Raw genomic sequence first — 16,486 nt, forward strand, 5'->3', positions numbered from 1 at the left:
GTGTGCCTGTGGTCCCAGCTAATCCAGAGGCTGAAGTGAGAGGATCACTTGAACCCAGGAGGCAGAGGTTGCAGTGAGCCAAGATCATGCCACGCACTCCAGCCTGGGCAATAGAGCAAGACTGTCTCAAAAATAAACAAACGATCTTTTTAAATGAAGAAAAAAATAATTTACAGAATTTATATATCTGATTACATTATACTGAAAAACAAAAATGAAAATGAAAAGCATGGTCTCTCATTCAAGAAACTTGAAGAAAAAAAAGTTTAAGAAAACCAAATACTATTATTTGCCAATGATCAGTTTATGCTAAAATAATTCATTTCACTAGAGTTTCCAACTCCAAATACGGTCTCCTCACCTCCACCCACAAACATGGTCTCCTCACCTCCACCCGCATCTCCCAGTTTCTTTGCTTAGCTTAATACTTCCCTCACCTCCAAGGCAACACTGCCTCAAACTCAATGCCGTAAGTGATTTCGCTTCCTGCCTTTCAAATGGGATACAAATGGCTTAAGTACCTTGATGCTGCTTCTCATATAACAATATAAGTAATAAATAAATAAATAACAATGTAAGAAGATGTACAATCTATTTCATTGATAATGGCTTCCCCATGATTTAAACTTAACGAACACCTTGTCCCCACAAACCCACAGGAAAATCTGTAAAGTTTTACATTGCATATAATAAAAATAAGTCAGTCTACTATATTCTTACCTATCATTTTTTTAAAGTCCATTACACGCTCCCCATGTCACAAAGAGGCTATTTAACATCATTTTAATGACGTCTGCTCCTTCTCCTCCCCCACCTTCTTCTTGGTGTCAGCAAAAGTAGAGAGTCAAAAATTTAACAGCTTTCATGAAAATAATGAAGTATGTCAATATTTCAATAGTCGTAATGTATTTTATCCATATTCTTATTCCAGAAAATGAAAGTATTCTCTCATTAATCAAAGCAAAACAAATTGTAACCTTTTTAGATGGTAGAATATTCTTATTTGTGGTGGCAGTTTCATAAGACATATACATTTGTCAAAACTCATTGAACTGTACACTCGAAAAGGTTCAATTTTATATACTGCAATAAACTCAAATTTCTTTAAAAATAAACTTTTCTAAAATCAAGTATTTCTCCTTTCCAACAAATACAGTATACTAGAATAAGGATTCAATTCCAAGCAACTCAGAAGAGTTTAAAGATTTTACTGTGGGTTGAGCAAATGAGAAGTTACTCCAGTTTTACATATGAAGAAACTATCGGTGAAATGAGTTGTATGACTCACCACACTGTTATTGTCAGGCCATCACCAGAGAGAGCAGACTCATGAATAGAGCACCAGTCCTGCCACCATTTTGGCTCAGTAATGAGGCCTTCAGTAAGTTCTCAATCCCTTCAGCTGCAGAATGAGGAGGTTAGACTCATTTGCTAAGGGCCACTTCAACTTTAACATTCTGATTTTATATTCTAGAGATTTGAAGTATACTTTAAAAGTCCTTTGAGAGGGGAAAAAAAAATCTGTTTGTTTTTTTTTTTAAGAGACAGGGTCTTGCTGTTGCCCAGGCTGGAATGCAGTGCTGCTATCGTAGCTCACTGCAGCCTCAACCTCCTGGGCTCAAACAATCCTCCCACCTCACCCTCCCGAGCAGTAGGTACTACAGGCACACACCACCACACTCCCCTGAGTTTTTACATTTTTTGGCAGAGACAGCGGGGTCTCACTATGTTGTCTAGGCTAGTCTTGAACTCCTGAGCTCAAGCAAGCCTCCCACCTCAGCCTCCCAAAGTGCCGGGACTACAGGAGTCAGCCAGGGCACCCAGCCTCTAAAATTCTTTTATGCGCTAATTGATAAATACTATTAGAAAACCCTAGGACAATCCAATGCACTGACGGACAGCAATCATGGGATATTCAAATTACAAAAGATTGCCAACTTTACAACAAGCTTTTACATTAAGAGATTCTCTAGGCCACTTAGATATTAGTTCATAGAACATTAATTTTGAGAGGAAAGAAGACAGAAAAAGTGTTAAGTGCCAAAGTTAAGAATAAAATCATTCAAAGGAAACATCTCTGGTAATATGATGAAAATAAATGTACATCTGAGTCAATTCCCCTACAAATTTTCAGAACAATTGTACTGTGTAAAGAAGGCATGAGTAGGCTGATGAAAACAACCTCTGTTTAAACAAAACAAAAAAAATCTGGCATATATAAAGTGCTTTGGTAAGAGGCATAAAATGATTACAAAGGTTTTTTTGGTCTGTTGTTTTTACAAAAAAGGAAGCCAGGCATGGGGATGCCTGTCTGTGGTAACAGCTACTCAGGAGGCTGAGAGGGAAGGATGGCTTGAGCCCAGGAATTCAAGACCAGTCTGGCCCATTTAAAAAACGAAAAAAAAGGGGAGGAAAAACTTCATCTATGTGGGGAAAAGGCAAAGAAAAAGCCCAAAATTTAAAACCCAAATTTCATAGCCAAAGACCATCAGAAAATTCATTCTTTTTTTTTTTGAAGATGAAGTCTCACTCTGTCGCCCAGGCTGGAGTGCAGTGGCACAATCTCGGCTCACGGCAACCTCCGCCTCCCAGGTTCAAGCGATTCTCCTGCCTCAGCCTCCCGAAGCTGGGATTACAGGCGCCCGCCACCACACTGGGCTAATTTTTTATATTTCAGTAGAGACGGGGTTTCACCATGTTTCCCAGGCTGGTCTCAAACTCCTGACCTCAGGTAATCCACCCCCCTCAGCCTCCCAAGAGAAAATTCGTTTTTATAGAAAAAAAAAGCTGATTATATTCATTTCTATTCATAAAGATAGCATTTCCCAAAGACTCTTCTAAATAGTTTAAAGGAAAAAAAATGGGTACCCATGGTTAAAATAAGCACAATTACTGCTTACTATATCACCCTGGTATAAGTTACGATTGTATTCAGCTGCATGTCATAGAAACTTACCCATAGTGGTTTAAACAATCAGGGCTCTATTTTTCTACTAGAACAACCTGTCCCAAGATAGAAACTCCAAGATTGGTAGAGTAGTTCCAAGAAGCCATCAAGAACCCCTTCAATCTTTGTGACGCAACTCTTAGCGCTTGGCCTTCCTGGGGCAAGATACGTACACCCCCTTCATACAGAAAGGTGGGAAGGGAAAGGGGAAAGTTGTGTGCCAGCCTCACAGATCCTGTTTATCAAGAAACCAAAGCTCTCCTGGAAGCCTCTGCCCTGCAACCACTTCTGCTTATATTTCATTGGCTGGTACTGTGTCACCTTTGGCAACAGGGGAGTCTGGGGAGATGAGAATTTTTAACTAGAATTTTTGCCACCCAGAGCAAAACCAGAATTCCATTAGGTAAGAGAGACCGTTTGTCTTAGAAATTCAAAATACATATTTGATGTTAAGGGCTCTGAGAACTGTGCAGTAAATAAACATGTTTGACTTTTTTTTTTTAATACAGTACTTCTCAAAGTTATTTGAACATAAAATTCTTTATTTCCTTTGAACAGCCTGTTGAAACAGTATTTGGTGCAATTCATCCTGGGATATGCTGCTTTAGGAACTAAAGGAAGAAAAAAAATCTACTCTTATGAAATAGATTGTTTTCTTTTTTTTTTTTTTTTTCCTCCCCTGAGACAAGAGTCTCACTCTTTTCGCCCGGGCTAGAATGCAATGGTGTGATCTGGGCTTACTACAACCTCTGCCTCCTGGGTTCAAGTGATTCTCCTGCCTCAGCCTCCCAAGTAGCTGGGACTACAGGTGACCCCCACCACGCCTGGCTAATTTTTGTATTTTTAGTAGAGATGGGGTTTCACCATGTTGGTCAGGCTGGTCTGGAACTCCTGACCTTGTGATCCACCCACCTCGGCCTCCCAAAGTCCTGGGATTACAGGCGTGAGCCACCGCACCCAGCCGAAATAATTGGTTTGCATATGTAGAAAAGGAAAGGAAATAGGTTGCGTTTAAGCAAGGGGTTCTGGAAATAAAATTGCTGAAGTGATAACGAAATTCTACAAGCAGGATCTGATTACTTTTTTATGTGAAGTCACCACTCTAGTGAGAAAAATCTTTTATCTTTCCGCTTTATGCTTTTATAGGTTGGGCCACACTCCCTCTGCTCTTCACCATCCCTTCTCAACTCCTGAACTGTCACTTCCTTACGTAACTCCCCTCTGTTCTAGCATTCCCCGCTGGTCTCTAAATGTCCATTCCTGAGCTTCTCCAAGGTTTCACTCATTCTTTGCTTCAGCCTCTCATGCTTTCATAATTTTTCTTTCTCCTCTTTTCTTTTTTGTTTTCTTTTTAGTCTCCCTTACATTAAGGTACACCAGCATCTCTTATTTTCTTAAAATACTACCAAAACAACCTAGGGCTTAGCATTTATTTACTGAGGCAGTCCCTTCTGCACATTTTGTATTCAATCTGTACAAAATGACTGTCCTTTGAAACCTCATGTAGGCTGCTGTTAGCTAAATGCTGTAACAAACAGACTCTAGTATTACTTCCAAGAATAAATGTGCATATTTACAGGGAAAAATCAAAACATAATTTTTCATTCTGATTCTAAAGCTTTCACAAGAAAGACATTCATCATACCCAGTTCCATTAAGATATTCACTTCTTTTAATCCACTTCAATAGTGAAAAGAAAAAGTAAATTACATTTTTCACATTTCCAAACACCATCCATTTCCATGACACACATAGGTATCTCCTTGCCAGGAAAAGCCAGTGGTTGTCTGTTTTGGAAGGGAAGTAAGAAAGTGCCACGTTTCATATACACCATGGAATACTATGCAGCCATAAAAAAGGATGAGTTTGTGTCCTTTGTAGGGACATGGATGCAGCTGGAAACCATCATTCTTAGCAAACTATCACAAGAACAGAAAACCAAACACCGCATGTTCTCACTCATAGGTGGGAACTGAACAATGAGAACACTTGGACACAGGGTGGGGAACATCACACACCGGGGCCTATCATGGGGAGGGGGGAGGGGAGAGGGATTGCATTGGGAGTTATACCTGATGTAAATGACGAGTTGATGGGTGCTGACGAGTTGATGGGTGCAGCACACCAACATGGCACAAGTATACATATGTAACAAACCTGCACGTTATGCACATGTACCCTAGAACTTAAAGTATAATAATAATAAATTTATAAAAAAAAAAGTGCCACTTTATGTTTGCTGAAGAAAAAAGAATTAAGTAGGTCAAATACATAAAACTTTCATGAAAAAAGCAACACTTCATTTCAGCCATTAAAGAAAAATGTGTTTAAATTCCCCAAAGGAATTCCACGCTCTACACTGGAAAAGGCCTATTCACTGCTGGCTTTCAAGAACCAGACGTGACTTATCACACCGCGTAACCAAGGCACTGAATGGAACTGAAACCCTAAGGAGTCTTCTTATCTTTCTGCTTTCTAGACACCAGGGGAAAAAAAGCAGCAGTTGAAATGATTCATTCTTCCAGTAAACAGGCATCTGGAAAGTCACAGGAATGGCCGGGCACGGTGGCTCACGCCTGTAATCCCAAAACTTTGGGAGGCCGAGGCGGATAGATCATGAGATCAAGAGATCAAGACCATCCTGGCCAACATGGTGAAACCCTGTCTCTGCTAAAAGGTACAAACATTAGCTGGGCATGGTGGCATGTGCCTGTAGTCCCAGCTACTCAGGAGGCTGAGGCGGAAGAATCACTTGAACCTGGGAGGCAGAGGTTGCAGTGATCCAAGATTGCGCCACTGCACTCCAGCCTGGGCAAGAGAGACTCAGTCTCAAAAAAAAAAAAAACAACAACAACAAAGTTAGAGGAACACGAAACACTCAAATGCCATAAAGAGCCTTTTCTTGCCAACTCTTGGTTATATGGATTTGCTATACTCTTTAGGGGCTGAAATTACTCATCCGAGAAGGCATAGCCAACTTGCCCCAAGCAGAAATTTGGACAGCATCAATTTAGGTCTAGCAGAACACTTCTCAAATTGCTTCCAAAGAGAAGACTGGCTCCTCCTAGCCAGCAGGGGAGCAACCATACAGCCACTCTCCCCCATCATGCCTTTCAGTCCTGTTCAAAGTTCAAGCTCCTTCCTGCCCCCCACCTCCGACCCTTTCCCACAATGTCACACCCACAGTCCAAAACTTCCCTGGGATCCCCACCCTCCTACACCTTTCTACTGAACCTCTTGGGACCACCCTTTGCCCCAACCTCTCTTCTTATCTTGGTTGAAACCTGGAACTCTTGATGGAAGCACACTGTAGCTTCTCCTCATTGCCCAAAGTTGCTTCCAATATAAGACTCCTCCACTCTTGGGTAAAATTTACCTCCATGTCTCTCAATCATTCTGTCTCATTCACTGAAGACCTTTTCCCCTAGTTCAGTCCTCCCTGAGTTGCCAAGTCCAGCAGTCATTCCAAATGACCTTAGAATCCACCAAGCACACTGCCCAATTAGCTCCTTGACCTCATTCTGTTACCTCCTTCTTGGTGTTACTGTCTTCCTCCCAAAGACCTAGTGTGGCTTTCCTATCACTACTCAGAATGGCTCCAACTCTGACAGTACCTGCAAACATCTCACCGCATTTCCTTTTGTCCCTACGAACTCCTTCCCTGAGATGTCTCATGCCACCTCTCCCACCACACCAACTCTTCCATCTCCTCTGATGCTCCAATTTGCTAGCACCTCTATTTTCTTCTTCTCTGACAGGCCGCTTCTGTCTACATCTCCTTTCTCCTCCATCCGACATCAACTGCCCACTAACCAATGATCTCAACTCCCTCACACTCTCTTAAATACTCACTCAACCAAATCCCAACCCCAGATCCTTCTACCTATCACCTTCTCTGTTTCTCTCCTCAGGACACTCAACACCAAGGAGAAAACCACACAACCATTACAGCAGATGGCATAACAGATTCAGGGGCTCCATTCTGGAGATCCTCAGAGCTGCCCAGCAAACCTGTTGAGCTCTCTTTTCATTCCCCTTGGGAGGTTTTTGTGGAGTTTTTTGTTTGTCTGTTTGTTTGTTTGTTTAGACAGAGCCCGCTCTGTCGCCCAAGCTGGAGTGCAGCGGTGTGATCATGGCCCACTGCAGCCTTGACCTCCTGGACTCAAGTGATCCTCCCACCTCAGCCTACCAAGTAGCTGGGACTACAGGCACACGCCAACTCGCCCAGGTAAGTAGAGATGGGGTTTCACCATTCTGCCCAGGCTGGTCTCGAACTCCTAGGCTCAAGGGATCCTCCCGTCTCAGCCTCCCAAAGTGCTGAGACTACAGGTGTGAGCCACCACACCTGGCCAGAGGTTTTTTCAAACCTCCCCCACTTTGCCCCAGCCTCAGGGCCCACCATCACCCCTTCCTCCCACTCCACTCTCAGAAGATAACCTCACCTCCTACTTTACAGAGAGTAAACCAAGAACACCTTCAACTTCCTGCCCTCAAACTCACCTTCATCTGTATCCATCAATGTCTTCCTTCCCATTCAGTGGATAAATGTCCTTCCTCCTGCTTCAGGTCAACATGTATCCCAGCTCAGAACTCTATCCACACTAGACTTCCCAGGCATTCGCTCTACTACATTAATGCTCTCTCATGCTCTCACACTTCCCTCTCTGTCAGTTTAATGTGCCAAGACTCTCTCACCCTTTTTTTTTTTTTTTTTTTTTTCTCACACTGTCACCCAGGCTGGAGTGCAGAGGTACAATCTTGGCTCACTGCAACCTCCGCCTCCCAGGTTCAAACAATTCTCCTGCCTCAGCCTCCAGAGTAGCTGGGACTACAGGCGCCTGCCACCACACCCAGCTAATTTTTGTATTTTTAGTACAGACGAGGTTTCACCATATCGGCCAGCTTGGTCTCAAACTCCTGACCTCGTGATCCACCTGCCTTAGCCTCCCAAAGTGCTGGGATTACAGGCATGAGCCACCACATCTAGCCAACTCTCTCATCTTAAAAAAAATAAATAAAAATCCCCTCAGACCTAACAGCTGATCCAACTATGACCTCTTCTTCCCAGTCAAGCTTCTTGATATATCTCTCCCAACTTCTCTCCCAGTGAATCTGGCTTCCTTCCCCACCCCTCCAGTGAAACTCCCCCAGCTACAGTAGCAGCACACCAGCACAGCCATAGTGGCCAAACTGCACAAACACATTCAGACCACACTTGAGCTGGCTTCTCTGGAGCATCTTGCCTGAGCCCTCAATTAATGCACACACTCCTGGGTTTCCTTCTCTCTCGCTAGCCAGTCTTTTCCCTCTGTCTGCCTTTTACATCACTGTTTTTCAAACTGCCAGTCTTGAACCTAAGTCTCAAAATCCTGGGCTCAAGTGATCCTCCTGCCTCAGCCTCCTGTAGCTGGGACTACAGGTACATGCCACCACACCTGGCTAATTAGAGGGACGAGGTCTCACTATGTTGTTCAGGCTGGTATCAAACTCCTGGCCTCAAGCAATCCTCCTATCTCGGCCTCCCAAAGCACTGGGACAACAGGCATAAGCCACCATACCTGGCCCACTCCATATATTCTTTAATAGACAGCCAGACCTAGCAATCCCATGATTAAGTATTTAACCAAGAGAAATAGAAATATATGTCCGCAAAAAAGACTTACACAAGAAATGTTCACAACAACTTCATTCATCAAAGCCAAAAGCTAGAAACAACCCAAATGTCCATCAACAGAACATATAAGCAAGCCGGGCGCGGTGGCTCACGCCTGTAATGCCAACACTCTGGGAGGCCGAGGCAGGTGGATCACCTGAGGTCCAGAGTTTGAGACCAGCCTGACCAACATGGAGAAACCATGTCTCTACTTAAAATACAAAATTAGCTGGGTGTGGCGGTGCATGCCTGTAATCTCATCTGCTCCGGAGGCTGAGGCAGGAGAATGGCTTGAACCCAGGAGGCGGAGGTTGCTGTGAGTCGAGATCGCGCCATTGCACTCCAGCCTGGGCAACAAGAGCAAAACTCCATCTCAAAAAAAAAAAAAAAAAAAAAAAACAGAATATATAGGCAAACTGGGTGAACCCATACAATGGAACACTACTCAGCAATGAAAAGGAGCTACGACTGATATAGGCAACAATGTGGCTGAGCTCCAAAGTATTATGTTGACTGAAGAGAGACACACACAGCAGAACACCTACTACGTAACATCATTTTCATGAAATCTGAGAAAGGTACAACTGGTGATAAAAGTCAGAAAGCGGCTGTAGAGAGGTGGGGTGATGACTGACTGGAAATGGGGACTGGGAACTTTCTGGGCTGATGGAGATGTCCTATATCTGGTTTACCGTGTTGATAATATGAATGTATGAAATTGCAAACTTATTTCCCTTTTTAAAGTATTTTCTGAGAGTGCCACAATCTCACAGCAAAAGGCCTTTGGAATTTCCTATCTACTTCCCTGTCCCTTCCTCACCTTCCGTCACAGGCTACACTGCTAGCATGCTGAAGTTCTTCTCTTTTCCCAAATAGATGATGTTCTCCTTCACCCCTGGCCTCTCTGCTTGAACAATCCCACAGCCCTTGGCATGGCCAACTCCTACTGTCTTTTGAGACTCAGCGTAGATGTCACCACCGCCAGGAAGTCTTCCCAGTCCCCAAACTAGATTAGGTATCCACCTTGGGCTCCAACAGCTCCCTGTACTTACTGATATCACAAGCCCTAACTCTGAAATGTGCTTCACCATTTGCCTCCCCAGAATGTGAATTTCCTGAGCGCAGGGTCTCCAAGTTATTTGCTGAGGGTGTGCCAGGTGTTGAGAATGGTAAATGTACTCAATTAACGTTTGTCCGATGGGTGAATGAAACATTCAAAAATTGCTTTCTCCTCAAGCTAAACACAGAAGGATGAACAGTTGCAATATCAATATTTAAGGAAATAACTTGAAAGCATAAAAGGTCAATATTTTATATTTAATACTTCAGTAACCATATATACACAGGAGACTGTATTATATCAAGATCTGGTGCAAACAAAAAAGAAAAGCAAGACAAACAGACTCTGCTAACTCTTACTCTAAAAGCCGAGATAAAAGGAAAATGAAAGTCTTCTTGGGTAAATAAATGAATCTCAGGAAGGGCATCCTGAGCAAAAGGAAGACTCTTTGATGGATACAAAAGTGGTCGCTTTTTCAGTTGATTTAAGCAGAACCGAGAGTTAGCCCAACAAACCTCTCCGAGCTGTGTAAATTCCAACAGAAGCAGCTAGGAGCCAAACAATGATTTGGAAACGTACCAAGAGCTCAAAAGCATCAAGTCTAGACACCTCAAACTCCCCTGAGAGGGATCTGGCTGCCTGCCTACTGCCAAGATCCCTGCTGACCCCAATTTCTTGTATTCCATAATCATTTTTAGATGGATTGCTAAGAGGTAACTTTAAGAGAAGCAGCCTCAGCCACCTGCCATCTTTCACATCTCAGATGGGGCTCGTCTTTCCTTTGAAAGGGAAAGAAAATGGACTAGTGTTAAACTGCAAGTGAAATAAATTCCTTAAATATCAGGAGGCAGAGAAAATAAGTAAAGATCTTCCTCTAGCACTTCTAGCTGCCAAAAGAATCTTCAAAGCAAAAAAGTGCTGGCCGTATTTCTTCAAGTGCTGTCTGATTTGCCAGAATACTTTTCAACATTCCAGAACTATTACCGGCGGGCTGCTGGTTACCACCAGGGCTTCTCTTTCTTCCTTCTCCTCTCAGTCAAGAATGGAATGTATGGCCAGGTGCGGTGGCTCATGCCTGTAAAACCAGCACTTTTGGAGGCCGAGGCAGGTGGATCATGAGGTCAGGAGATCGAGACCATCCTGACTAACATGGTGAAACCCGTCTCTACTAAAAATACAAAAAATTAGCTGGGTGTGATGGCAGGCGCCTGTAGTCCCAGCTACTCGGGAGGCTGTGGCAGGAGAATGGCGTGAACCCAGGAAGCGGAGCTTGCAGTGAACCGAGCTTGTAGTAAACCGAGATCGCGCCACTGCACTCCAGCCTGGGCCACAGAGTGAGACTCTGTCTCAAAAAAAAAAAAAAAAAAAAGTGACACATTTCTTCTTACATATTTTTTTAAATCCTTCTAGATGCCTCATTACCCTCCTGGCTCTATTGTCAGCATCTGAGCCTGGCATCTGAAACCTTCAAAACAACAAACCCATTTAAAGAACAGGCATGTCTGTCGGGGTAAAAGTGAAAAGCAAAAATTGAGATAAATGAACTAAAAAGTGATAGCCACTGTCATTAAAAGCAAACACCATAGGTAAAATAGCAAACACAATTGACTAACAGTTTTGACAAAAAACTTTTTGTCAATTTTTTAAAATCATCATAACATACACAACAAAATTTGCCATTTAGTCATTTTTAGGTGTACAATTCAGTGACATTAGTTGTATTCACAATTGTTATACAACCATCACTACTATTTCCAAATCTTTTTCATCACCCCAGAGAGAAATTCTGTAACTATCAATCAATAACTCCCCATTCCAATCTTTCCTCACTCCTTGGTATCTTCTAGTCTACTTTTTTTCTCTATGAATCTGCCTAGTCTTGATGTTTCATACAATAGGAAGCATACAATATTTGTCCTTTTGTAACTGGCTTATTTGACTTATTAGCATAATGTTTTCAAGGTTCCTCCATGTTGGCACATGTATCAGAACTACATTCCTTTTCATGACTAAATAATATTCCATTGTGCATATAAACCACATTTTGCTTATCCATTCATCTGCTGATGCACACCTGGGTTGTGTCCATTTTTTGAATCTTGTGAATAATGCTACAATGAACCTTGCCACACAAGTATCTGTTTGAGTCACTGCTTTCAATTATTTTGGGTATACACCTAGGAGTGGAATTGCTAGGTCATATAACACACAGCATTTTTTTTTAATCAAGTACATTCAATAGTTAAAAAAAAAAAAACCTGGATTTTTTCCTGATTAAAAAGCAATACATGTTCATTGTAGGAAATCTGGAAAATAATTAAACCACCCAGAGAAAATCACTGTTAATAGACTAGACAGTAAGAATATTCCCTTAAATCTTACTGTCTAGTTATACACATACAGAGACACACACACATGTATATTTTAACTAAAACTGGGTTATTTCCACTTATCATTATATCAAGAGCATTAACTCCACTGTCATTAATTGTTCTTCAGAGGCCAGAAACAGTGGCTCACGCTTGTAATCCAAGACAGGTGGATCACGAGATCAGGAGTTCAAGACCAGCCTGGCCAATAGGGTGAAACCCCGTCTCTACTAAAAAAAAGAAAAAAAAAAACTAGCCATGTGTGGTGGCACACACCTGTAGTCCCAGCTACTCAGGAGGTTGAAGCAGGAGAATCACTTGAACCCAGGAGGCAGAGGTTGCAGTGAGCCGAGATTGTACCACTGCACTCCATCCTAGGTAACAGAGAAAGACTCCATCTCAAAAAACAAAAAACAATCAAAAAAAAGTTCTTCAGAAACAACACTTAATGTATGAATGATATTTCAACAGATAGATAAAGCATAACTTTATTAACTATTCCCCAATTTAGGCTGTTGCATATTTTCCATGGTCATAAATTACACAGCAATGAACATCTTCATGAATTATTTCTTCTGCACTTCTTTGATTACTGTTTTAGCATATCTTACTACAAGTAGAATCACCAGGTCAAACAATATAAACCATTGTTAAGGCTGTGGATAAAGACTACCTACTTGTCTTCCATAAAACCCATACCAATCTATATTTCTACCAGCAAAAACAAGCAGCTTTTTTAAATGTAAAAACAAATTAATGATATAATCATCAAATAATGTAATATAAAAGAACAGCTGCCAAACTGGTAAACCATGCTGTAGCAATGATCTTTTCTATTAAATGATGTGAGCAGGCTAGATGAACTAAGGTTTTAGACATCCAGGAAAATGTCAAGTTTTCAAATGGCAATCCATATGTTAAACTAACAGGCCTGCTAAAGCACTGATATATTTACATATGGACAAGTGGAGAGAAAAATTTATGTCAAACCACCACCTTCCTGATAGCTGTACCCATCCCTAAATTTTCCCCTTGTCCTTTTTATACATGCCTGAATAGACTAAGGACAATTCTAATGCCTAAAACACATTTACTTAGGAAGCATCCAGTACTTAGGTTTCAGCAGATGGGCAGTTCTACTCTCTGTAACTTTACCAACAAACACATTTTTTAAAAAAACCAAATGATGATTAAAAAAAAGAAATCCTGCCTGTGGCACGGACTCATCTCCTTGGAGACACCTTCATCCCAGCACATCAATCAGCCAATTTGGTTGCTTCACATGAAAAGAGTGGGTACAGGAGTTCAAGGTTGCAGTGAGCTATGATTGCACCACTACACTCCAAACTGGGCAACAGAGCAAGATCCTTTCTCTAAAAAAAAAAAAGGCCAGGTGTGGTGGCTCGCCCCTGTAATCCCAGCACTTTGGGAGGCTGAGGCGGGTGAATCATGAGGTCAAGAGATCAAGACCATCCTGGCCAACATAGTGAAACCCCATCTCTACTAAAAATACAAAAACTAGCTGGGCGTGGTGGCACACGCCTGTAGTCCTAGCTACTTGGGACGCCAAAGCAGGAGAATTGCTTGAACCTGGGAGGCAGAGGTTGCAGTGAGACAAGATCGCGCCACTGCACTCAAGCCTGGCAACACAGCAAGGCTCCATCTCAAAAAATAAATAAAGAATAAGGAACAAGCCACACTAACAAAAGGGGTGCCAGGGTCATTTTGGGAGGAGAAAATTACCTAAAATTCCCTCCTTCATCAGCAAACGAGGTGTCAAATTCCTGCCACTAGGACTCTGATTCAAAATTATAGTCCCCAAAGTCAACACCAGTGACATGGGGCTCCCAAAGTCACCACAAATATGCCCTAGGGACACTGTCTGGACCGGAAGCCTCGAAACAAAAGTCAGTCAGTGACATACAATTCAGCCCTCAAGTCCAAATGTACTTTGACCAGCATCAGGCTTTGGTTTGTTCATTGTTTTTATTTTTGGCTTTAAAAGTTGTTTTGAATCAGTTGACAATCTTTAAAAATTAAGACAGCTTCTCATACAAATCTATATCTCTGGTTTCTCTTGCAATATCCAAGGATCTCAACATGGGGTCCATTCACTACACAGCAACCGCAGGCCAGAGCTGAGAAGCAGCCGCCCTATCAGATGTTATGTACTCTCAGGTTTCCACGCTCCCACCTTCTCCAGACGCTCAGGATGCCAAGGCAGAGGTCAGCAGCCCTTGACCAGAGGGGCTTTTACTGCTTTTCTGACACCCTTGTTTCTGTGACACAGCCTGAGCCCTGGAGAACATTTGAGCTTGTGACCCCTGGTCTGATACAAATAATGTATCATGCACACAAATAGGGTTACTGGCCAAACATCTGCAGATCCTATTCTGACTAATAAAATCCAAACTACTTAAGGCACTACTCAATTCAGAGAACTTCTTGCCATTAGGGATTGCCTGAAACAACAGACACTACTAAGTTTTGTTTTGTTTTGCTTTTTTCTGATATGGGGTTTCACTCTTGTTGCCCAGGCTGGAGTGCAATGGCATGATCTCGGCCCACTGCAACTTCCACCTCCCAGGTTCAAATGATTCTCCTGCCTCAGCCTCCCGAGTAGCTGGGATTACAGGTGCATGCCACCACGCCTGGCTAATTTTTGTATTTTTAGTAGGGACAGGGTTTCACCATGTTGGCCAGGCTGGTCTCGAACTCCTGACCGCAGGTGATCCACCCCACTCAGCCTCCCAAAGTACTGAGATTACAGGCGTGAGCCACCGTGCCCAGCCACTACTAAGTTTTTTAATGAAAAAAGGGAACTCAAGTTTTTTACTTTTTCAATAATAACAAAAAAGATTAGAAGTCAATTAAGAATTTATTTAAGAAAAATTAAGAATTTTGTTACTTTTAATCAAATACAAAAACCCTTGTATTAAGAAAAATTAAGAATTTTTAAAGTCATTTCCTTCTTGAGTACTGTGTACAAAATATAAGGCTTCTATTGAGGCAATGACGTAATGATGAGTAAGACCCTGCCTGGGCGCTTGCAGGCAGATGGTGGACAGCATGTGAGAGGAGCAATGGCAGGAGGCACAGCGGTAAAGGTCATGGCACCTGCCTGCGAGAAGCACAAGAGCCCTCAGGAGGTGACAGGAAGCCTTTATCAAAGGACGAGGCATCTGCCTGGCTAAGGAGAGGGAACAAGAAGCAAGACTATGACACAAGGTCAAGGTGGAGCTGGGCTTTGGTCCCATTCTAGCAGAGCTGGGACTTCCTTTGGAGGTCACAGGAAGTCACCCAAGAGTTTTTAGTGCTGCATGCTTTAGAAAGGTTACCATGGAGATGGTGTTCACTTGCCTAGAAGAAGAGGAGCTTGGGCTCAGGGAGGCCTTAAGATGATGATAGTGGGTGTCCAGACCAGAAGCAAGGAGCACCAAAACAAAGACAAGGGTAGGAGGAGCAGATCACAAAGGCAGCTATGGCTCAGTGGCTGGTTAGATATTGGAGAATGACACACAGCAGTAATCAGGATGATTCACAAAATTTCTGGCTCTGACAACTCAGTGGACATCAGAAACACGCAGACCAACACAAAAAATAAAGGAGGGGGAGCAGTAACTGGAAGGTGAGGGTGAGTCGGGGAGACGTAGAGACCAGGATCCCATCTGCAGAAGTGTGGCAGCTCTGGATCTAGGCACAACCAAGGTCAGCCCTCGGCCCAGGCTGTCCCTGAGCACACAGCACAGCACCAAAGTTGGAGGTGCCAATTTCTCCACCCAACTCAGCTGAACAGCAGTTCCCACAGCATCACTAAGGCTGAAAAATCAGAATGCTATCTTCCTCACAAAGGCGGAAGCATGCTTTGTCCTCTGCCTGCCTGCAGAGAGTGTCCAAATTACCAATGGCAGATCTTACACCAACATCAGAAGTCCCCTCTCAGCTCCTCTTGGCCTCTGCATATGCCACCTTCCCCTACTCCATGATCCCTGCGACAGCATTGAGAAGGTACTCAGGCAGGGCATGGGGGCTGGGAGGTTTGGTGAACGTCTAAAGATGACCAACACATGAAACCAGACCTCAAAAGAACCTAACAGATCAGGAAAGACTCATGTGGAAACACTCCACACCCTGAGCAAAGTATGACGACAGGCTGGGGGAGAAAAATAGAGAAAGAATCTGTATTAGATCATGTTCCCTGGAGGCAGAGCCTGATGTGGGGATTCGCATGCAAATGAGTGCTTGAGGAAGTGCTCTCAGGATCAGGAGAAACTGGAAGAAGGTGAGGGAAGCTGCACAGGAGTTGAGATAAGCCCAGCCTCCGTCTGATCCCACAAAAAGCTCTGAAGTAAACTGTACAAAGTTTGTGCTGCCAGGAAGCAGGGGGTTGGGTTTGATACTCCCAATCATTGACTTCACTCAGAGATGTCAGTTACTGGGTACCAGGTCACTCCAGA

At 43.0% G+C, this 16,486-nt stretch overlaps 1 protein-coding gene across 7 annotated transcripts in view; it reads right to left on the reverse strand.

The window, feature by feature from the left end:
• OSBPL10 (oxysterol binding protein like 10) overlaps positions 1–16,486 on the reverse strand; it is a 325,500-nt gene that overhangs the window by 276,114 nt on the left and 32,900 nt on the right. Inside the window, exons 1-2 of one of the 7 annotated variants that reach the window (XM_031662895.1) lie at positions 2,957–3,603; positions 1,289–1,402 (exon numbers count right to left, since the gene is read on the reverse strand). The exons of 5 other annotated variants lie outside the window; for them this stretch is intronic. The gene's annotated coding sequence lies outside the window, so the exon portion shown is untranslated. Of the gene's footprint in view, positions 1–1,288; positions 1,403–2,956; positions 3,604–16,486 lie in introns of those variants that run through there. One more of the 7 variants, XM_031662896.1, reaches the window with a different exon arrangement.

This window comes from Papio anubis, chromosome 2, assembly GCF_008728515.1.
Source record: "Papio anubis isolate 15944 chromosome 2, Panubis1.0, whole genome shotgun sequence".
NCBI classification, from domain to species: domain Eukaryota; kingdom Metazoa; phylum Chordata; class Mammalia; order Primates; family Cercopithecidae; genus Papio; species Papio anubis.